Here is a 24,178-nt window from a genome sequence, read left to right as displayed (position 1 = left end):
AACAGACTGAAGACGTCCCACAGAAAACTCATCTATAGCTCACAGTTCTGGAAATAAAGATGCGTTTATGAGCATGTAACATAATTTACATTTGTAAACAATACCAATGATCAAGTTGGGTGCATTTTAACGCCATCGTTTGAACTTTAGGACATGCTTTGCCAAATTGATAGTCTCAGTGTCCCTTTTTGTAGATTTTTGTATGGAAGCTCGTTTGAGGATACATTTGTAAGCGCTTGTCGTGTTGTTAAGCACTTTTGGGGCAATGAGCTTACGTCTTCCCCGTTGATTTTTCAAATAGGAACTGTAGAACCGCCTTTTTTTAAAACATGAGAATGGACTGTTGAAATGAAAGGAGATTGGGACTTTAAATAAACCTTTTCTGCCCATGCTGCCTATCCAGAGGCCTGATATGGTTGGTTGATTAGCGATGGATTAATTCTGGAGCAAACCTGGATAGCAGAAAATCCCAGTTGCACAAGTAAAATTGTCTTTGAATTCTGGGAACCTGAAATATGGAAAGCTCGCATGAATATGTGAGTTTTGTTCAACATGAGCGAGACCGGGCCCTCAGAGAAACCCGCCGACAACCTTTGTAAATAAAGTGCAATTTTATCTCAAGAAGCAAGATTCTATCACTGCATTAATCTTTATTTACCGCATTCTGTGACAGTCGCAGAAACACTGAGCAGTATGTCGAAAAAAAATATGTTCGTTGACACAGAGGATATGTCCCAATATGGCCAGGGTGAGCAGAACCCTGCGTGAGGCGCTAAGAAGTGAAGCGACAGCAGAGAAGACAAACGGTGCAGCAATGCACACAAAATGGAGAGGCTCACTTCTCATGCAGAGGATTGAGTTAGGAGAAAGGCATCCCACAAAACATGTCCATTGGCACCAAGGATATGTCCCAATATGGCCACCATACACCAGGGTTAACCCTGCTTCAAGAGCTAAGAAGTGAGCCCACACCAGAGAAGACAAACAGTGCTGCAATGCACACAAGAAGGAGATCCTGAGTCCTCGTGCAGAGGGCTGTCTCAGGAGACTGTGTTGCTCCACCAGCGGTTGTATGTCGTTACAACGAATTCCATTACAACGCATGCCTTTACCACGCAAGCGTTACAACGGAATTAGTTTTCCACGCATCACCTTTACCACGCATAGATTTACAACGATTTTCGTTGTAAAATTATGCATGGTGAGGGCATACTCGTGTTAAAGGTTATACCTCTCCCCTTACATGACCACCAGCCCCCACTCCTTATAATTACCCCTGCCCTTTACCCTTAATCTTTTTTTTTTAAACTAAAATTCCCCTTACCGTTTCAAGTTGTCTCGTCTCCATCTTCGTTGGTTACGTCGGTCGTACGTCGTAAAGAGGAATCGGAAGTTTCTTTCCGTTTCCTCTCTAATGACGCTGATTGCTTCCGCTTCGGCAGTTCAGGTTAGTTTTTTTTTGGGGGGGAGACCACCCCAACCCCTCTTTTTAGTCCCACGCTTTATTTTTTATTTTTTTTTTGCATTTACCACACATGTCTTTACTACGTATCTCGTAGTAAAGGTATGCGAGGTAAAGGCTGTCGTAACCACGCATGCGTGGTCAAGGTTTACGTGGAAACAGCCGCGTTGTAGTGGCCATTTCCCTCCACCAGCACATAGTGTTCTGGGTCTGGGGCGGCTTCGGATCATGCCTTCCTCAGTGGTACCTCAAGCCTCTTTCATTGGTCCAGTCTCCAGGCTGATGTAGACCTGCGTCCAACTAAACGATGTCTGTCTGCTGCTAGAAGGTGTTTGTGGGTTCATGTCACTGGCAGGAGCCTGAAACATCTCTCGGACCCGCGTCTCTGCTTAGCTGGTAGCATTTGACTCGTACAGGAGGTGGTGTGTGCACGCAGTTTCAATAGCCTACCTACCAGAGGGCACTTCCCTTCTGCTGAGCCAAGCTGGCTCGTCACATGAATAATGCTTGCCTGCAGCGGGTTGTGTACTCTTTGAAACTGTCACCGTGCTCTAGTTATTCCCTGGTGTTTGCGCTTATTCTGGTTTAAAGGCCTCTGATTCTTGGAAACTATATAGCACATCTTTGGTTTCTAAAGTTTGCATTGCGGCCTGCGGCTGCTTTCTAAATTCTCGTCAGAATCTCTAAGGTGGCACCTTAGTTTTGAGTCAAGATTCTGAGCTATTTGTGTAGTGTTTTTGTCTCTTTACTGTAAAGGTGTGTGTCTTACGCCCTTTTGTAAATGTTACTTTTACGGGCATCGTGGCGTGTTGAAATACACGTAAAACTTAAAATGTGGGCACCTCAGCTCTCATATAGAAACGGAGACAAGATACCTTACAAGATCGACTGCGCTTCTTGTGGTCGCCTACTGGAGTCGGGTGCCCATTGAGGTGGGCCTTTTCACCCTTTCCGGTTGCTGAGTATAGAGCTATAAGTAGTGCCGGAAGTAGATAATGAATGCACGGGGACCCATAAATTAGGGTAGAGTGAGGAAAGCCAGAAACGTCATAATGATCTCGCCCATGACAGTCTGTCAGAACATACTTTTATTTATGCATTTAAAAAAAAAAACTTTTATACAAAGTCTGACTTCGAAGAAACAAGACACGTTTTAATATAGATGTGTGGGTTAAGGCAATTGCATTACACATCTCTGTGAATCCTGTATAGGCTACAGGATATAATACTGGTAGGGTCGTTCATGGGGTTAATGCACTTGCTCTAGAGACCTCTGTTTAATCTTTGGTCATCCATGCCAGACGTCATATAATAGCTTAAAAGATGCATCTGCCTGTCGAAGAGTGCTGCATGTAACCTCCAGGTCACAGGTGGGTATTTTATATAAGATAGCGCAGCGAGCCAACACCTTACTGCAGAGATGCTTTTTTAATGCATGGGCCACCAGTTACCATCCTACTTAAATAGCTCAGTGGGTATTGTGACTGTTGCAAACACCTGCACGTAACCTGCATAAAATATGCCTGACTCCCATCAGATTCTAACCATTTCATTCTTCTGAGGCTGATGAGGTGTTTCACTGAGTTGGGTACCACAGCACCCGTATACTCCACTTTGTATTGTGTCCTGTTTTAAGTGGCAGGATGCATCGCTGATCGCCTGTTGGGCTGCTGAGTCTGGTTGGAAGGTATCCAGCTTTCGAATTACGGCTTGTTCTTGAAGTGAGGCATTTGGAGTCCCCTGTGGGCTGGCAGAAGAGTTTCCACCCCCTCCCTACCTCCCTCCCTGCAGGACGCTGCAGGGCTCTGCATGTGCTCTTGTGTTTGCACTCTGCACTCACGCCCAACCAGGATATCTTGCAGGCCTCGAGTCTTCCCACTCGGTGCCAGCCGTGCCTTAAGGCTAGAAGAGACCAAACGACCTTTAGAGCAGTCTGGAGTTTCTCTGCCACAGGATTATACGGTGTGATGCTGTAGGTAAACTTTATGGTACTAAGACTGCAGCTAGAGGCAGAGTGTGGGTTCCACGGAAGTCAACTCACGTGGCTATCTATGCACCGCACTTGTGTCCAGGAAGTAGGCTTTGTGCGGACATTCCTTACAAAGCAAGTGATGTAGGGTTCAGGAATAGAGCTTTCTTCATAGGCTGGTTGTGGTCCAGTAACAGGACCTCTCCCCAGGTACCTTGGCTTAAAACAAAACTATGGGGATTCCCTGAACAACTGGTGATGCTCCCATGACATGTCAGATGGCTTACTAGCTCTGAAATGTACAAATGCCCTGCGTGAAACATAAGAGTCACGACGCGCCCTCTGCACGCCAGGGCTATAGCCGGTCAATGTCGAGAGCATCCTTCCCCTCCATATCTTTCTGTATCCCAGTGTAGTCTATTCAAGAAGCCTGAACATCTGCACTCAGCTCTCTGTGTCTGAGCTGTTCTGTCTCTCTATGTGCCTGTCTGTACCCAGCTGTGATTGTGCCTGCCTAGCTGAATGTGCCTTTGTCCTTCTATGTGTGTGGTATTGTTTCCCATTAATATTTCTATTGATTTTTATTAAGAAGGAGTTTGCAGTGACACAGTGTGAACATTATATACACCGTGTAAACAGCTACAACATTAAAATGGAAGTAAAGCAAATTTTCACTGAAAGTAAAAGCAAACGGGATAGGGTGGTTTGATTCTATTTAACTGCCTATGTGTATTGCTGTTTTCTTCTGTGTCTTAGGTATGCATGTCTCTAGCTGGGAATATAAATCCACAAAGGCCATATAGTTCGTCTCTCCTCTAGTGCCACTTTGCTGCCTGTGTTTATTTTCTCCTCTTAACTGTGCATCTTCTTCAGGCTGTAATACACCTGCAGCTATGACAAGTAAACTCCCATAAGGCCGGCTCATTCTTTCACGTTTGTTCACGCGACATCATAAGTATGAGCCTTCTTGTTGCCAGCAAATGCCAGTTCAAGGTAAAGGTGCCACACATGACTTGGAACCACTTGAATTTCGTATTAAAATGTCCACAGTTTTCACCACCGTGTATGTTTTACTGGTACTGCGATCTGCAAATGGGCCTGTGCTGAAAATAAGGAAACACTATTTAGTCCAGAATTGATTGGAGTTAGATATGTCGGTGATTGTAATATTTCTCCCAGGGTTTCAGTTCCTGTAATAGCCTTCACTAGTACATCTGTCTGGCTCTCCATGCTCTTAAGCTGTAGGCCAGCCGTCTTGTGCTTCCTGCAGCTCTCGGTTGACACTGGTATCGGTGATCGGTCCTTATGCCTACAATAGTACAGGCTCTGGTATTATTCCTGATGTGGAGTTAATGTGTGTTTCTACCCTGCCTCCTAGAATTTGATGGTCTTCCCATCTGTTGTGTTCCGCAGACTTGACTGCATGTTTGCCGTATGCTTTTTTCGCAGCAAAGACGCAACTAAGAGCGCCTTATCGCCGTGCGGATATCATCCCCATCATCAGACGCCATCATTGGCCCAGTCATATGTATGAACTTTTTGCTGAAACATCAACAACAATAAGGATTTAAGAAAGTTGTAGCATCTATCTGAGAACCCCTCAGAGGTTAGATAGACCAAGCTCTCTGTTCAGCAGTTATCACTACCATTTATGAAAATTATTAATTTTCACATTTTAATGCGTCTGACGAAAGAATAAATCGAGCGGTTCATTCATGCACCTGTTGCTACTCATCTTTAGCCGTCCTGGAGGTAATTTTTTCCACTGTCGTCTACTCAATCATCTGTTGCTACCCCACTCCATTATTATTATTATTAGATCGGTTTTGTACAGCGCACGGTTACCCTGGAGCATCCCAGCGCTATGCCAGAAGGAGTAAAGGAACGAACAGAAGAGGGGGAAGGAGGTTTAGCAGAAAAGAAGGGTTTTCAACTGTTTCCGAAAACGCAGGATACAGGGTTCTGCGCGTAGGCCTAGGGGGAGGGCATTCCAGAGGGCAGCGACATTGACGGAGAATCTCCTTCCTCCTGAACGGGCCCTTTTTACTCTGGGGACACAGATCAGGTGTTGCTGGTCCGAGCGTAGGCTTCTGCCGGCTTTATATGGGACCGCCAACTTTTGCAGGACTGGGGGACCTTTGCCTTGCAGAATTTTGTGCGCAAGGCAGAGGGATTTGAATTTCACCCTTTCCCGTATGGGCAACCAGTGTAACGCCCTCAGAGTTGGTTTAGCCGAGCGAGACATAGGGATGTTATGTAACAGTCGTGCGGCCGCGTTCTGAACTTGTTGGAGTCTGTTCAGGGTGGCCTCAGGGGCCCCAAGGTAGATCGCGTTGCTAAAGTCCAATCTGGACATGATCAGACCCTGTATTAGAAGTTTCCGGAATAGATAAGGAATCAGGGGCAGTATTTTGCGTACCGATCGGAGGAGGCCAAAACAGAGACCAGCTAGTTTGGAGGCCTGGGTCCTAAAGGAAAGGTCTTGTTCCAACCAGATACCCAGGCTCTTGATCTCAGCCTTGGGTTCGGGAGGAGATCCTAAACAACCAGGCCAAGCCGAACAGGGGAGAGAGGGGGATTTAGGACCCAACAGCATTATCTCCGTTTTAGACCCATTCAGTTTCAATGCTGAGTCCCCCATCCAAGAATGAATTTTGGAAAGGCACGCATGAAGTGTCTGAGAGTTCTCCGTGGATTGGGAGAGGGCGAACACCAGTTGGGTGTCGTCAGCGTAGCTCACGATCTTGATGTCAAATGGAGCCACCACATCCTCCAAAGGGGCCATGTACACGTTAAATAGTGTGGGGCTCAGGGATGAGCCCTGAGGCACACCACAGTGGAGGTGGGTGGATATTGATCGTGAGCCTCCTTCCCAGACCTGGAAAGATCTTTCGCTGAGAAATGATCTGAGCCAATTCAGCGCGGTCCCCCTTACTCCGGCCGCTGACAGTCGCTGGAGTAACACTCGGTGGTTGACAGTGTCAAATGCTGCACTGAGATCCAGGAGGATCATTGCCACTGATCCTCCTGAATCTAAAATGCAGCGTGCCTCCTCAGTGACTGCCAGCAAGGCGGTGTCAGTGCCTTGGCCGGGACGGAAACCTGTTTGTGACCTTTTTAGCACCCCGTTGGCCTCAAGGAAGTTGGACAGTTGATGGTTAACCAATTTTTCCGTCATTTTGCTGAGTCCCGGAAGGAGCGAAATGGGTCTATAGTTAGCCATGTCTGAGGGGTCCAGGCTTGGTTTTTTTTAGAGAGCTTTCACTATTGCCCTCTTCCAATTGGGAGGGACAATACCCGCGCCCAATGAGGCGTTGATAACTTCAGTGACAGGCTCCACAACAGAGGGGGCGATCATTTTCAAAATTCTCATTGGGAGATTGTCCCGGGGGGAGCCACTCTTAATAGAAAGGAGGACTTTGAGAGCTTCATCTTGAGTAATGGGGCCAAAAGATTCCAAGGTCTTCTGGGGCAAGCTCTCGTTCTCCAGGGGCTCGGGTCCTGTCTTGGGTTGAGGTAGGGAACTCAAGATTTTTTAAATTTTCAAGTGGAAGAACTTTGCCAGATTGTTACATTTATCCTCTAAGTTCTCCGTGGGGGCAGAAGGCGTGGGAACCCTCAGAAGTTCTTTAACCACCAGGAATGTTTCTCTTGCAGAATTTGAGGCCTTACTAATTTTCTCCTCAAAGAACTGAGTTTTGGCTAGCTGGATAGAGAGCTTATAGCTTCTTATCGCTGAACGATATTCTGTCTTACTGGCTACTTACCAATTTTTTCTCCAAGAGCGCTCTAGTTTTTTACATGCCCTCCGCATCACCCTCAACTCAGGTGTATACCAAGGGGCGGTGTGTTGTCTTTTCTCCTTTTTTCCTGCCGCTCTCCTAGGGAGGACTGCATCTAAGGAGTTCGATATCTACTTACAAAGATCTGCTTCTGCTACGACAGGGTCTTGTGAAAACCGTGGGCGTGAGGCTACAAGGCTTCCTGAAAGTTTTTCAACAGATAGCCTGGCCCAGGGTCTGTCAGATACATCGACATTAGAGGGAGGGAAGTTCTTAGATTCCGTTTCCCAGGTGAAAGGGATCAGGAAGTGGTCCGTCCATGGTAGGGGGATGGGAGGGGCTGCCTTCATGGTGGGGATATTTACGAAGATAGGGTCCACTCCATCCAACCTGTGGGTTGCTCTTTTTATAATGGTACCATCTGGTTCCATATGTGGCTTTCCTGACAAAGGCGCATGGGTTGCAGAAACGCGCGTACACTCGATGCTATGAAAAATCAGAAATGATCACAGCCACTAATGTTTGAGAAAAAATACATGAACTGTTTCGTAAATAAGCACAATAATCATTTGTCTTACTCATTGTGACACTTTTTGCATACTCAATATAAGAAAATTAATTGCTGGCTGGACCTTATGTTCCAGATTACACATAGGATAGTATATTGTGAATAAATTAATTATATATGTCATTGGTTTTAAATCCTAAATCTGTAAAAAAATGTTTTTCTCTTTTTTTATTTTTGTTCCACTTGGCCTTTATTTTTATAGACCTATTCCCTACTTTTTGTAGTGAAATATTGGCTGCCTAGGGTCTTTACATAGAGTGCCGTATGCTCATTTCCATGTTGGCCATCAGTTTCACGCAGATCAAACTCTTTTCTCTACTCACTCCTTCTTCAACAGATTACACCTCAAGCATTCCTTGCAAAAGTTTCCAACTGTACTTTGGGGTAGGCTTACATGTTTTTCATTCCATGTCCAAGACGGTGGCGTCTCTGTTATTCAGAATGCACCCACTGGCTTAGGTCTCGTCTGCCCTAGACCCTGCAAATGGATAGTAGTGATGGACCTGCAGGACCTCTAGTTCCTTTTACCTGTTGTCCTGGCTCATAGGTGTTATCTGCAGTTTGTGATGGGGCACAAGCATTTTCTTTTTGCTGTGCTCCTTGTAGTCTCAGCAGTACACCTCGGCTGTTCACGGAAACAATGGTAGTAGTACCAGCACATCTTTGAAAGTCAGGGTTGCCAGTCTTCCCCTACCTTGACGACTGGCTGTTGTATCTGGGCTCGCTTCAGGCAGTCATCAACCACCTCCAAACTACTGCAAACCTCTGGAGTTCTTTGGGGTTCACTAGGAAAATCCTGAAGTTGCATCCAGGGCCGGACTGGAAACCGAAACCGGCCCTGGCAAATTTCTCGGCTGGCCCCCCTCCCCCCAGGGGGGTTTGGGGGTGTGACCGCGCTCTTTGCCAGGGCCGGTTTTCGGGCGATTTTGTTACAGGGCCGTTTTTGCAGCTATGCTGCAAAAAACGGCCGTGTAACATAAACGGCCCCCAGGGGCCCAAAACCGGCCCCCACCCGTGCCGCCGACCGGGGGATTGCCCGGTGCCCGCAACGGCCAGTCCGGGCCTGGTTGCATCTGCATCTTTCTCAGATGCTCCCCTTCGTCGAAGCCATCTGGACACGGTCCTGTTTCCTGCCTTTCCCCTGCGAAAAAGAGTCCAGTTCTCTCAGGCTAAGCCCCTGATTTTTCAGCCTTGGTCCTGGACTTCAGTGAAATCTACTCTGAGGCTGCTGGGACTAATCCTGCTGTCGAGCACACAAGGTGGCGTACGCAGGCTCTTCAGTGGGTAATAAAGCCTTAAATTTCAGAGACTCCAAAAAATATGTAGTAGCGGATACTGAATCGCAACTAGTTCAGCAACAGACCCCTCTCCCTTCCCCACCCAAGTGACAATACATCACTTCTAGTATTGGGTGGCCCTTTAGGAGAGGTCGAGATGGCAGAATCTCGGCTCCACATCAACCTTCTGGAGCTGAGGGCCATCCGCTTGGTGTTGAAAGCCTTCCTTCCATCCATCGAACGGAGGCTGGTGCTCATGGACAGCACACCGCCATATGGTGCTGTAACAAACAGGGCAGGGTGGGGTCATGGATCCTGTGCCAGAAGGCCTTGTGCCTATGGAAATGGCCGGACCACCAAGGAATTTTCCTGGGGGTGATACCTGGAAGGATCATTGATTGCCAGAGCGGATGAGCTCAGCCCTCCCTCTAGCGGATCTTGAGTGGCAGTTACACCCAGAGGTAGTGCAGTCCTGCTCCGAGTTCTCAAGAAGATCAGTCCTGGCCCAAGTGATCCTGGTTGCCCCAATTTGGGCACAGAGAGTATGGTATTCAGAACTCCTGGGCTTGTGCATTCGTCATTCGATCAGGCTGCCCCTTCAGAAGGACCTGCCTGTCGCAGCCGCTTGGCGGGGTTCTGCACCCCGGCCTTTTGTAATCTCCACATTCAGGCATGGAGATTTAGTGGCAACAGCTGAACACCTTTGACCTTCCTCTGGATGTGATACAGTAAATACACACATTTCAGCTTTTTTGTGGTTGGCAGCTCAGTCCTCTTTGTTCAAGTCTCCTATTATGAGATTTTTGAAAGGGTTAGAACATTTGTTTCCTCCCTGTCCCTTTGCCATGCTACAGTGGAACCTTAACTTTGTCCTCACCTTTCTAATGTGCACTCCATTTGAACTGTTTCACAGCTGTCCCTTGGGGCTCCTCACCCTCAAGACCATGTCCCTCATCATAATATCAGTGCAGCGTGTAAGTGAGCTTCAAGCATTCTTCCAACCTGCTGTACAACACCTTCTTCCCAGACAAACTGGTTCTGCAGACTCTTACGTCCTTTCTGCCAAAATTTGTGGCGCCGTTCCAGATCAGTCAAACTATCACTCTGCCAGAGTTCAATCCACCCCCCTCAACACTCTGGGAAGGAGAAGAGTTTCCATCTCCTTCACCCCAAGAGTGCTCTGAGTTTCTAAATAGATTGTACCAAAGAATACCAGGTGGACGAACAGCTCTTTGTGGTCTTCTCTGGTTCAAAAAAAGGCAAGGCTGTGCAGAAGAGAACCATCTCCTGCTGGATCATGCTCAGCCTTGAGATCTGCTACACATTCCTTATAAAGCAGCCTCCAAAAGTACTGTGTGCTCCTTGTACCAGGGCCAAAGCTGCTACTACGAGTTAGCATGCGGAGCCCCTATCCTAGACTTTAGTCAAGAAACTATATGGGCATCCCAACATATGTTCACAAAGTACTCTTGTCTGAATTATCAGGTCGGCCGAGAAGGGCGGTTTGCCTGCTCGGTTCTACAGGACTTTCTAGTTTGAGTCCATTCACAACCCAACTACAATTAGGTACTGCTTTGGTATCTATTCAAAAGGAGAGAAATATGCAACTAGAAGTCTCTATCAAAATACCAAGTTACTTGCCCGGCTCTTTCTGGTAGAGACTCCAGCCGCAGATTCCTCACCGACCTTCCCATGCTCCCTGCTGTGTGATTGGACTCTATCCACTAATAAGATCCCAAGTCTAGGAATCTGCTCAGTGGTCATGCTAATTTGCTTTTGAGGCTCTGTATCTCGGAGCACGGACTGGCTTGAAAGCAACTGGCAAGTGGTGCCTATATAGGCTCTGCATATAATTTCTGGAGCGGAATGGCTTCAGTGCAGAGCTGCACGTTGGCACCTATTGGCACGCACAGCAGAGGCACTGTTGAAGAATTTCCGGATCCTGTCTGACGTCTTGGGTCTATTCAAAAGGTGAGGAATCTGCAGCTAGATAGTCTCTACCACAAAGAGCATCACTGAAGTAAGTAACTTGTTCATGTGACCCCTTAGCAACTATCATGCAACAAATGAGGCCGCTTGTGACTCTCAACACCTACCATTGATTGTGAAGCATTTGTACCCCTTCCAGCCACACAAACAACCCTGTTGAAGGGTTTCAATGCACACACTTTATAAAGCCACCACCATAACCAGAAGACTCTTTCAAAGGTTTAACAGTACTAACATGATCACGGATGTCCTTTCCAAGAAAGTTATTAAAAGGTTGGAAAAATTGTTTGGCTTCCATGTAAAATACCCAAACACATTCAAATGAAGTCACCGCCAAACATAGAGCAATAGTAGTAATAGTACTGCAGTGAAGACAGCTGAATACCATATATGATGTACAGTTTAATAGCTGGCTACTACTGTGTGCCATTACTATATATTACCCTTATTTTAATATTAAAAAGTTACTTCTAGTTGTATTAGAGACCTCCAAACAGTCCATAGTGTGAGTTGGAGCGATTTCACACATACAAGTTAACAATTGATACTAAATATATTTGCTGGGGCTGTGTACTATTAAAATGTGGTCCAAATGTGTCTGCCCGTTGAAACACAGTTGGGCAATAGGTATGCATTCACTACATCTTGAAATCTATTGGGCAGAATGGACCTGCTCTTCCACATTTTTGGCATGTATCAAGTGGAATCAGAATTGCTGTTCTCAAAAGCTATTTTAAGAGTGGCCTTTTGGAACTACTTCAAAGGACAGGTGCAAATAACCATTGAAACGTATTGTATGGCACATGCGTCATTCATCGCATTTCTGATTAGAAGCAATTTAAAATTGGCAGTGTACCTAGGCATCATTCTGGACAACAAGCTAACCATGGCAACACAGGTCAACTCTGTCTCCTCCTCCTGCTTTGTAAGATATTCAAATGGCTACCACAAAGCTGAAGACGCACCATAACCCAGGCCCTCACCTTCAGCCAACTGGACTACGGCAACAATCTCTACACTGGAATCGCAGCTCACCTCCTCTGATGACTACAGACCATACAGTATGCTGCAGCCAGACACATCCTAAATCTCCCTAGACGAACCCACATCACCCCCTACCTCCGGGAACTCCACTGGCTCCCTGTGCAGAAAAGATGCCAGTTCAAGCTCCTGACCCATGCATAAAAGGCCCTACACAACTGCCGATCCACCTACTTGGACTACCACCTCAACTTCATCAGCCCACCAATTTTTACTCTAACCCTCACCCCCGCATCCGACGTAGCAGATGCTGTGGTCGTCCCTTCTCCTGTCTAGCAGCAAAGCCATGGAACCATCGACCCTTTCATCTACGGAACTTCCCAGTCTCTTTCAGAGTGGTGAAAGTCCATGAAGACCTGGCTATTCGGCTAATCAACTGGACCCTGCCAGCACCTTTATATCCCCCCCCCCGCGTGATAACAAATGCTCTACAAATCTACTGATTGATTGATTACCTATATTAATAAAATAAAGTAGGGAACAGTAGTAAAATGTTACCCAACAATTTTTATTGTGTTGCCCAAAAATCTGAAAGGTGGCAACAGCTGCGTTAACATAATTTCTGTAGAGTAGAACACTGCCTAGACTTGACATGGCTTAAGTATTTATGTTGTTTCTAGAACTATTCTGTTATAAATGTGAGTACTGACTACTATTTTCTAAAGGCAAACTCAACAATCTGGAGGTTTACTGGGTGCCTGGCGTCCGTGTGTGATCTTTCAAAGAAAAAACTCAAAATGCTCCTATTTTGGTAGGCATGAGGCTGAAAAAACATACGGTACAATTATTAACCAAGGTGCCTGAACCCACACGTAAACTGCTCCTGTAATTATTTTATTTTAAGCGAAGGAAAAATTATGCAAAGATGGCGACTTAATATGTGTGCACATGAATAGGGTTACCTTTATGTGGTTTTTGTTGTGCATTATGAAAGATCATTTAAAGATGGCAGCTATATGTTCTATTTTAAGATTTGTTCTTAAAGCGAACGAAGATACAATGATAGATGGCCATCTTTGAATGATATTTCTTTTATTCTAAGAAAAATACTTACCAGATGGCTATCATGTGTGCAAAAGTAGTGCCAGTCTTGATTTTCTTTCAGCAAAACGAAATTCATGTCAAAGGGGTTGTCATGCATGCGCACACATAACAATGGGACAACTCTACGCTTTATTTTTAAATTATCTGCTCCACAATTTCAGAATAGTAAATTAAAAAATACATTTTCTGCGGGTGCTGCATAACTTGGGGCAGTATTGTGCAGCTGCTGAGCCCTTGCAAACATTTAAAATTAAATAAACATTAAAGTTGGCAGCTGGAAAAAGATTGAAAAAAGTGATGCACTGCCATAGACCACTAAAAGCAAAAGAAAGAGTCCCTCACTTCAATAGCAGAAAGCTACAGTTCATCCAATCAAAACATGGTGAAACTGAAATTCCTTCTGGATGGAACAAATTAAAGAATTAGGAGGAAACCAATCAAGTTGGATAGACAAGCAAACCATGTGGACACAAAGCCCAATGGAAGTCTATATTGGATACCAGAGATCTGTTTGCCAAAAGACAGCTGAAGTCGTCTATATGCAAGGACTAAAAGTTGTTTACATTGAGAACAATTAACCTACATTGCTCTCTTTGGAGTGTGTTAATTGCCTGTCCTGCAGTTGTAGGACTTAGCTGAAGGAAAGTGCACATAACATGAAGAACATGGAATTCCGGGAAGCAAAGGTAGTTTGTGCCCTTATTCTAATCATTGTGGTTCGCTGAGCAAATTTTAAGCCTTCCAAACAGTGTATTAATATTATTTAACACATTCATTGGAACTTGAAAGCTAAACAGACAGTTTACTTGGAATGCTGTCAGTAACTACCAGTATATGGACTTCTGCTGAAGCTATCATTACAAGCAAATGACTGGCAAAGAGGAGAATAGAGAGTTGAAAAATATGCATGGTTGCGATGCTCGTGCTGCAATTTAGCTCTAGTAGCGTGTGCAGTGCTGAAAAATTAACTGTGACCGCAGAATTCTTTGCGCAAGATCATGCAGCCATTCAAATTGATTTTGCTGCAACCCTCTGACCACGATCGCCCACATTAGAAAATTCCACTAGGGGCCACCAAATCTCACTCGCCAGTTCGCATTTCTGGAGCCTCGCTGGGAAAAAATTCCACCATGCGGCGATTGGCTAAATTTGGCCAGAACAAATTCACCAAATTACCCTGGTAAAAGCAATGGCCCGTTCATGTAGTAATTCTATGATTGAACTTTCAAATGGGCAATAACCAGCATTACCGAATGGCTCTTTTGTGACCAATCCTACATTAGATTGTTTTAGCTACACTGAAGATGGAGTGGCTGAGGAATTATAGTGGCTGGTAGGGTGTACACTGTTGCCTTCAGCATTCAAATGTTTATTCTGTCTCTTCCCGTTTTATTTCGAACCCTCCGATCTAAAGTGATGGAGAGTTTAAACACCTTCATAGACCTCCTGTTGAGAACTATACATCAGTGTTCTGTATTCGTGTCTTTGGATAGACTGTCACTTCAACTTTGGGCTATAACTCGGGCAATGGGCACATATTAGCTAGTATGGCTTCAGTTGCAGGCCATAAAGCAATATTGTTCATTTATATGTTATGTTATGTTAGCTGGTGTTTTATTGAACACTCAGCAACTCAAGCAGAGTGTCCCGGCGCTATCAGACCCATAACAACAGAGCCCCGGCGAAATGGAGGAGACTTATTGGCCAAACAGCCACGTTTTGAGCTCCTTTCTGAACGACAGTAGGCTCTCGCTCTTTCTTAAGGGCAGTGGGAGGGCATTCCAGGCCCAGGGCGCAAGATATTTAAAAGACTGCCCACCGATCCGAGCACGCCTAATTGCCGGGACCGTGGTCAGAGACAATGACGCCGAACGCAAGGCTCTGGAAGGCAGATGAAAACCAATTCTCTTCCTCAAATAGAGGGCACCAGTGCCATGGAGTGCCTTAAACGCCATAGTGAGGGGCTTAAACTCAATGCGTTTCTGAATTGGCAGCCAGTGAAGAGACTCCAGCAGTCCCGCAGCATGGGATCGATGGCCGAGGCCAAAGATTGCCCGTGCGGCCGAGTTCTGCACTACCTGCAAGCGCGAAAGAAGGTACTTCGGGAGACCCAGGTAGAGGACGTTAGCGTAGTCCAGCCTTGACCCTATATCAAGTGGAACACAATGTAAATCAACTTTTGAGTCTTAAATGTGGTGGCAGGTATTAGCCAGCTTGTTAGTATTCATTTTATTTAACTTGCGTTAGAAATAGTCTTTAGTTGCCAGTGATATGCACCCTGTCCAAGTCGAGACCCTTACACTAGTCAGTGTAAAGGGAGTTCCACAGCTAAGATAACCCCTGCTCACACCCTTAGTAGCTTGACATGAGCAGTCAGGCTTATCTCAGAGGCGATATGTAAAGCATCTGTACATACACACACAGTGACAGAGTGAAAACACTACAAAATGAGTCCACACCAGTTTGGAAAAACAGCCAATATTTTTCTGAATAAAGCAAGACCAAACAACAAAAATCCAACACACACAAGTAAAGCTAACACTATTCAAAGGTTAAATCAGGTCAGTCCAGAGAAATTCATGGATGCGTCACTATTAGCACAAAGTACCTTGGATGCATCAGAATTCAAAGATGATATAAGGGCAGGAGATGCGAGGCGCTGGAAAAGCAAAGTTGGTTCCTTACTCTCAGGGGAGTGATTCGTCCGTTCCTTACTGCTAGGCAGGGGAGGTGATGCGTCTGTTCCTTCCTGGAAGGGGACGTGATGCGTCTATCTCCAGACATGCAGCCTCGGTTCCTTACTGCAGCCAACGCCGATGAAATCCATGCCCAGGGACGGTGTGTCGAATATCCAGACATACTGCTTTAATTTCACAGCGATGAAGCAGGCAATGCACCGGAGTTGGAGCAGTGCGTCACGCACTTCGGTGCACGCTACAGCAGTTCTTCTTATGCGCTGCGACAATAAGCTAGGGTCTGCGGAGAAAACAGTGGCCCATGCTCTGATCGGGAACCACACTCCAGTGCTGGCAGCGGCGATGTGTCAAAGTTTGTAGAGATACGTCGAGAAAAAAACAGACGCTGGAAGTCAATGCGTGGATTTTCTCCTTCAGTTCACCAGATTCTACTTCCAAGGGCCCAGAAACTGGATTTGGCACCACTTGGCAAGTCAGGACTCTCAGCAGAAGAGCCAAGGCACTGACTGGTAGGAGATGTCTTTGATTGCCCTGGGACTTCTTAACAGTAGGCAAGCACACATAAGCCCTTGGAGAACCTTGGAAGCAGGATACAGAAAGCAAATTCCATTCCTTTCACTCCCAGGACAGACGCAGCAAGCAGTAGGCCAGCACAACAAAGCTACAGGCAGAGTGCCAGTCCTTCTACCGCATCCATCCATTCTTACTGGCAGGATGTCCTTTAGTCCAGAAGTGTTCTGATTTGAGAGTGTCAGAAGTCCAATACTTATACCCTTTTCTATCTTTGAAGTAGGCAGACTTCAAAGGAAAGTCTTTGTAGCGCACAAGACTCCACCTTTCTCTTACCTTGCTCCAGACACACTACAGGGTTGGAGACAGATTTGTGTGAGGTAAGACACAGCCCTTTTCAAGTGTCAGTGACAACTCCTCCCACCACTCTAGCTCAGGAAGGCCCATCAGCTTGGGGATGACCCATCAGAATATGCAAGGCACACCTCACCTCCCTTTTTGTGACTGTCCTGCAGGGTTCTCCGAAATGGGTCCTGGAGGGCCGGGTCCATGCCGGATTTTTAAGATAACTACATTTATCTAAATGTGGAAATGCTAAAAATCTGCCAATGGATCCGGCTCTCCGGGACCAATTTTGGAGACACCCGGATCTAGGACGAATGCACAAGAGCCCACCTGTCATCCTAACTCAGATGTGGATTCTACAGGTAGGCAAAAGCACAGACTGGTTAAATAAGAAAATGCCCACTTTTTAAAAGTAGCATTTCCAAACATGCAATTTAAAAACCAATTTCACCAAAAGATGTATTTTTAAATTGTGAGTTCAGCGACCCCAAATCTCTAAAAGCTCCCAATAGGAAATTACACTTAAAAGATATTTAAAGGCAATTCCCAAATTACCCTATGGAAGAGATAGTCCTTGCAATAGTGAAAAACAAAATTAGCAGTGTTTCACTATTAGGACATGTAAAACACACCAGTACATGTCCTACCTTTTAAATACACTGCACCCTACCCGTGGACCTACCTTAGCTGTGACTTACATGTACCAAAAGGGAAGGTTTGGGTCTGGCAAGTGCTCTTGCCTGGTCAAAATGGCAGTTTAAAACTGCACATACAGATACTGCAGTGGCAGGTCTGAGACAGGTTTGCAGGGCTACTTGTGTCGGTGGCACAATAAGTGCTACAGGCCCACTAGTAGCATTTGATTTCCAGGCCCTGGGTACACCTGGTGCACTTTAATAGGGACTTATTAGTAAATCAAATATGCCTATCCTGGATAAACCAATCACCAATACAATTGATACAGGGAGCACTTGCATTTTAGCACTGGTCAGCAGTGATAAAGTACCCAGAGTCCTAAAACCAGCAAAAATGAAATGCAGCAGAGTCAAAAACAGGAGGTTTTAAATAATAGGAAGGTAGAGTTAGCCGACATCTTCTGCTATCTGGGGGTCCACTTCGATAGACAAGGCACTTGGAAGCCGGCCGTGAAATCACGGGCTGTGGCTTTTAACAGAGCAGTAGGGGCTCTTATGAATTTTGCGAAAAAAATAGAAAACAGGCCAGCAATGGAGCTCCTCCGAATATTCAAATCGAAATGTGTGGCCATTGGGACCTACTGGGCCGGTATTTGGGGTTGGCAGCAATTGGAGGAGATCCAGAGAATTGAGAATAGGTTCCTCCGATTTATAACTGCTACACCAAGGAGCACCCCAATATATGTATTACATGCCGAAGTTGCCCTCATTTTTATTACGGATATCATAAAACTCGCCCCAGTTTTACTTTGGCACAATGTCTGGACCAACCCTGCCACAGAATTGAATAGGTTCATTATAGAGGACTGCTTGAACTGTGATGGGCTGAAAAACATCAAATGGCTTATTTACATTAAGAACTTTGTCGGTGAGATTGGTCATCCTGAATATTTTACGGACCCAGCATCATTGGAATCCCTCTCGCGATCTACGTTGAAAAAGATGCTGCTGGAACACCTGGAATTACAAAGGTGGAAGGGCGTAAGGTCTAAAAAATCGGTCATGAGCCACGATGAAGTGACATCTCAGAGGGGTCTCCAGTTGTATCTTGCATTAGAACACCCCCTACATCACCGTAGGCTCCTGACTTACTTCCGCCTGGAAACCTTTTATAGACTCATATCATTCCCGACCTGCAATGACTGGGCGAGGGGAAAAAGGCTGTGTCCTTGTGATTACAAATCATTTCAATCAAACATACACTGCACTCTGTTCTGCACTTTATATAGCCATTCGCGACGACAAATTTTAAAGCCTCTATTGTTAACTTGGGGCCTAAGGAATTCAAGAGACGCTTATAATAAACTCAGGTCCTTAGATGATTGCCTCACTATTAGTACAGTGAGCCTTTTTCTGAATACCATCTTAAGAGTGAGAAAGTCTATCGTCATGGGATAATAAGAGTTAGTGAAATGTTTTTTTTTCTTTTTTTAATTATAATCTATTTAACTGTCTGTACTGTTTTATCCTTTTTAACTTTTTTAAAAGAAGTCAAACCTTAGCAATGTTTAAATCAGAATGAAAAATATGATATTTTAAACTGTGATTTTTATCTGTATACTTTTATGAATTGTTATTTCAATTCGAATAAAGTCTTTTTGAACTTTTGAGGAGGTCAGAAGCAAAAATACAGGGGAAATCACGCCAAAAGATTCCAGGTCTAACAATCAAAAGGTTCCGTGAGCATGCCATGTTTGAGCCTGTGACATGCTTTTACATACCTACTGTTGCATCATGCAGTCAGTCCAGTAACATTCATTCCTTTGAAGTGGTACCATCAGGTTTACTTAAAAAGGAAGATATTGTCATGTTTGATAGTGCCTTGACTGCCAAACTGAACTTTGAATATTTTGTGGTTAGCATACTTTCCTTCAACTCCCACACTATATTTAGCTTGTAAACTGGTACTTTTTCCCACCCTCTCAGCCCTGCACATCTTCCCCTTAGTGGACTGTAATGCTGCTTTTCTGGAAAGCACCACAATTCATAGTGCCAATTCAACAGTCAACATACTCTTAACTAGTTTCCTGTCTCCCTTGGTAGGGCTGGCTAGCAAATGCACGCTCTTTCTTCATCTCCTGTTGTCTCAAAGGACATTGTTCTGTCGCACTCTTGCTGCTACAGGAAGTGCCCTGAGTGTCTCGGACTGCCTCACTGTTATGAAGAATGGATGTGGTGTGATTTCCCCTTGGGTGCATGGTATTGGAAGTAGTAGAATTATTGGGTCAAAGGGGGCTCCCTGTGTAGTTCTGTGGAACTAGAACTGTAGGTCTTCATGGGATAGAAGGATTTACACATCCCAGTCTAGTGCTCCAAGTAGTTAGATGAACATGAACATCTCCATCTTTGATGAGCATAAAGTAAGCCTGGGCAAACTTAGTGTCCCCATGGCCAGAGGCCCATTGGTGCTATGTGTTGCTGAAGCATTGTCAAATGGCACACTGTCTCCTCCAGTTGACGCTGGCTGGCTTAGGGTACTGATGGATTCTAAGCAGACACAGAATGGGATTGCTAGTATTTTCAGTCTCCACGGTGTTTGACAACAATATCTAGCCCTGTCTGGATGGTGTCAGGCTTCAACTGCCAGGGAACCTTAGGTGTGGATCTTTGGTGCTCCGGTGCTTATGATGCCGTCCTTTCTTTCTATGTAAATTATTTTGTACTTCCACCTAGACAGGATGTAATTTACCTGCTGTCTTCCTGGACATTAGTTCTCCAGGAGAACCGTCTCTACTATTTAGTTCTGGGTTAAGTGATATATTTGTATTTTCTGGAACGCCACAGTTAACAGAAGTTGAGAATCTAATGAGCTCTTTTTTTGGGTGGCTTGATAGAGTTGATGCCATCATTTCACTTGTTTGATAGTTTCGACATCCTACTATATGGTGAAAGTGTGGTGGTCTTCTGCGTTGGGTAGTCTGGAGTTCCAGTATTTATCGGTCAACCACATGAGCCTCCTCTGACACACTTGAACCACATAGTCTGATGAATGCAGATGTGGGGAATGTTGCAGTAGGTTCTTGAATATGTTACGTTTAGGCCACGCTGAATTTTGTAAAATGCATGGCTGGCGCATTCTGAATCTCAAATGTGGTTGAGAGGCATTGCGACCTGTAGGTTTTGTTTTTATCAAACTCTGTGATGAGGAAGAGAGACAAGGTGATAAAGCTTAAAATTAGCACGGGTAATCCTCATTATGGCTCGTGTCCTCTTTCTCATCACAGTAACTGCGCCCCACCCTCCCTCCAAGGGTTGGTGGCATCAGTGAAGATTTCTGGAGTACAAACAGGAAGCAAAGAGGGTTGGGTCGCATAATATACACTCCTGCGGGATGAGGTAAAAAAAACATGGATGAGTATTTTGAAAGGTTCTCAGCACGAAACAGAACTGTTTATTTAATGTGAGACTCAGACCCACCAAACGGGTGTCAGAGAGCCATTGTGAATAACCCAAAGGTGCTAGCTACAGATGTTTGTGTGCAACAGGAAGGTCGCTTGCTGGAATCCGGCTGGCTTAATCTTTCATTCATCTTTTGTAACTAAAATAAGTGGTTGAGTTGGGCACTGATAACTACTCTCACATTGTTACAAAGTTGAACAGGTTGTTGGGATTCTTTACAGTAAAGAGCTCAAAGTCATGGAGATGCTGAACAAACATCTGGAACAGGTATTCAGCATTAAAAAAAAAATGTATTGAGTGCAAAACGAATTAAAACGTAAAGGAGCTAATCCCAGTTAGTCTGAATGCCACAAAAATGGTTGCTGATAAGTGTGAAGTAATGAAACACATTCAGAACCAGACTGAGAAAACTTAATTTTACTAAAACTCGGGACTGCCTCTAAAACGTAAGGGCAGGTAAAATCTCCCAATTAAAATGTAAGCTTTCAAGTAGGACAGGGGCATTTAAAAAAAATCCTGTTTTGCTGGGAAAGTAATATAGACGATTTAAGTCAGTGAGGGGGAAGTTAAAATCTCATTGTATAAAATCTTGTGGCTTACATGGTATGGCTGCATCCTGGAAGAGACTGCCTCATGCGAGTCTTTCATGTACTAAAGGTAAATAAAGGGAGTAAGTCAATCATTAGCTGCTGTGATTTGGATGGTATTTGAAGATCAGGGCTTTGGATCTTCTTTGGGCTGACTCATCCTTTAATGAATCAGAGGTAGATAAATGATGTACCAGTAGGTAAGATAACAGCAGTTAACTCGGTCGGAATCACTAATTTTGCCGATGCAAGCGCTACATAAACAGTATGTACGACGAGTAGGGTAATAAGATAAGAGTGCTGCTTTCTAGACAATGCTGAAGTTGCCTCACCCAAGCAGAAAGTTGGGATGGGGAGAATAAATATTGTTGCTTGACTGCTTTCTAAGACACATTGCAGACCGCAACAGGGAGTAGGGTGAAATCGGGGCTAAAAATTGTATTCTGGGCAAATTGCCATTCCCTGTCATTATATATCTATATCTGGGAATCTTAATTGTCGGGAGTATTATTAATAACCTATGAAACCAACTGCAAGGAGAGCATTCGCTTTGTGGCGCGCGCTATATACGTAAAATGGTCAGAGTAACATTAAATACGCGTGTGCCAAGTTTGTGTCTCTTTAAATCCGTCAGCCGCTGTTTTTAATGGGGCGAATTAACTTTAATAAAAAAGATATATATACGTTGTCGTCAGCTGCCTCTTATTCAGAGAGGCAGTTCGTGGAAGGATGTTTCTCAGAGCCGGCTAAAGCGAGAGTGGTAGTTTCCCTGATGGTTTTACAAACGTTTTTTTCTTCTTCTTCAGTGGGGGAGTGGAAATAGCAGTGCTGCGTGTTTGGCATGCCCCCCAGAGATTAATCACCCGCTCGGCTGCTGCCAAGCCATGGAGGGGGGAGAGAGCCAGCCCCGTGCAGCCGAGGAGCACTGTGGTTTTATTAGCCCATGATTCATCGTCTCTCGCCCGCTCTCTCGCTACACCACGTTATTCCAGTAGATTGCAAAATCATAAGCAGGAATGCTGCGGCGAGTTTACGGCTTAACTATGCAAATCGCCAGGAAGGGCTTTTTTTTCTCCGTTCCCTCTTCGGCTGGAGGAGAAATGTGAGGCAGAGCCGAGGTTTAAGCCGCGGGAGAGGAGGTGGAAATACCTAATCCGAGGAGATTTCGCCCTTCTTTCGTAATGGAGGCGGAAACCGAGCAGCGGAGGGGGCGATAAGTGAAAGTAAGTGCGTTTACACGACGTTTTTGATATGTATTTAAAATAAAAATGTGCGCGTTGATGGTTTTTTGTGCCTAACGGTGCCAGGTGCCCGTGGCGTGTTTTATTTTCTGGGCATGGGGACCGGGTAGCTTATTTCTTGTCGTACCTTCCCCAAACCCCTTGCCCTCCCCCGTCAAACTCGTGTTGGGACTCGTGACTACGTTTTCCTCAGAATGGCGGTTGGTGACTCGCGATCCCGTACGTTGGGGGCAGGCGATAGGGTCTCCAGCCAAGGAAAGCGAGCGGGAAAAGGTGTATATTACTTTTAGAAAGGGGGAGGAGGGAAAATTGAAGTATTTTGGAAATGGAAGAAGCGTTTGCTTGGCCGGGGAGACCGAGGCGGCCTCCGCCGAAACTCGCCTCGCGCAGCGGTCTCTTCAGAGTAAACAGAACGGGGGCGGGGCAAGGGCTCCAGACCATGAGTCGTTTTTACGTCACTGCCCTTGATGGGATAGACACAAAGGAAGGACTGAGATGGGCAGGGTATCTCTCCAAGCGCATGGATGTCACTGGAGGCAGCCATGTTGGAAAGGAAATGCGCCCACGTCTGTTGAGCAACTGCACTTTCAAAAAGTATTGTTTATTCTAATGAATGCTAAATGTTTTTATTAGTAAACTCAATAATAACGTGTACGTAAATCCACAGCTGCTTCTGGGTTATTGATCGTATCTCTCTAAAAAATATGCAGTTGGCAAGCAACACCATCTTCTTATCGTGATTGGTACAGAAATGTACAGACTTCCGTCGTTTTAAAATACACTACCAAGCCATTTAAAAGAATTGTGTGAATTTGAACATGTAATGATTGATCCTTTTAAATTACCTTGTGAGTATGTTGTATCCTACCCATGCCACCCCCTTGCACCCATGCGCATGGTACCTTCCTTTCCCCTGCGCGTGACCCTTTCCAGCTGCTCCCCTTCCCATTGGTTCTCCCACATTCCATTGCTTGCGCCAGCTGACTCCGTTGACACCAACTGTCATAATTGATGTTCCGTTCACCCACGCATGACCACTGTGTGGGGCTGTGTTAATAAACCTTCTTCACTTGATTCCTGCCTGCTGACTACTTCTTAACAGTGGCGACGAGGTTAGTGGAGGAACTACAGCCTCACACTGTGGCACAGCTGATTGATTCTCCTTCTGCTGCATCCGGTATTTCTACAAGTCATTGAGGCGAACCTTCTCACCTGAAGAATCCTTTGTCTTCGCTCCGTGGTTCGCGAAGACTGAACTGCACAGCTGCCCTGGGTGAAGTGGCCGCGTATCTTCTTTCGAGATTTGAGTATCTCGCAACGACCGGTTGCTGCGCCACACGGAGGTAGGATCGCTGCTGTGCTTTGGGGATTCCTCTTCGTGTGTGCCTACTTCGCGCGTCGACGCTCTCCCTGGTTGAGCTGTCCATGACGCGTTCTGATTCCTGTCACGGCGCCGTCCTTTCCTGGCGTTTTCATTGCGCACATTTCTGTCAGCTGTTTTCGCGCCTATGACTCATCGCATCTGCGCATGCCTGGTGACGCGTGACGTCACTGACACGCAGCGCTGGGTGCC

At 45.4% G+C, this 24,178-nt stretch overlaps 1 protein-coding gene across 17 annotated transcripts in view; it reads left to right on the top strand.

Moving 5' to 3' along the window:
* The window catches only part of NCOR2 (nuclear receptor corepressor 2), a 1,388,857-nt gene that overhangs the window by 861,816 nt on the left and 502,863 nt on the right, over positions 1-24,178 (top strand). For 3 of the 17 annotated variants that reach the window (XM_078667648.1, XM_078667647.1, XM_078667644.1), the window contains exon 1: positions 22,358-22,587. The exons of 13 other annotated variants lie outside the window; for them this stretch is intronic. The gene's annotated coding sequence lies outside the window, so the exon portion shown is untranslated. Of the gene's footprint in view, positions 1-22,357; positions 22,588-24,178 lie in introns of those variants that run through there. One more of the 17 variants, XM_078667645.1, reaches the window with a different exon arrangement.

The sequence above is a fragment of the Lissotriton helveticus genome, chromosome 11, assembly GCF_964261635.1.
Source record: "Lissotriton helveticus chromosome 11, aLisHel1.1, whole genome shotgun sequence".
Classification (NCBI taxonomy): Eukaryota; Metazoa; Chordata; class Amphibia; order Caudata; family Salamandridae; genus Lissotriton; species Lissotriton helveticus.
This window is presented reverse-complemented; position numbering and strand designations above follow the sequence as displayed.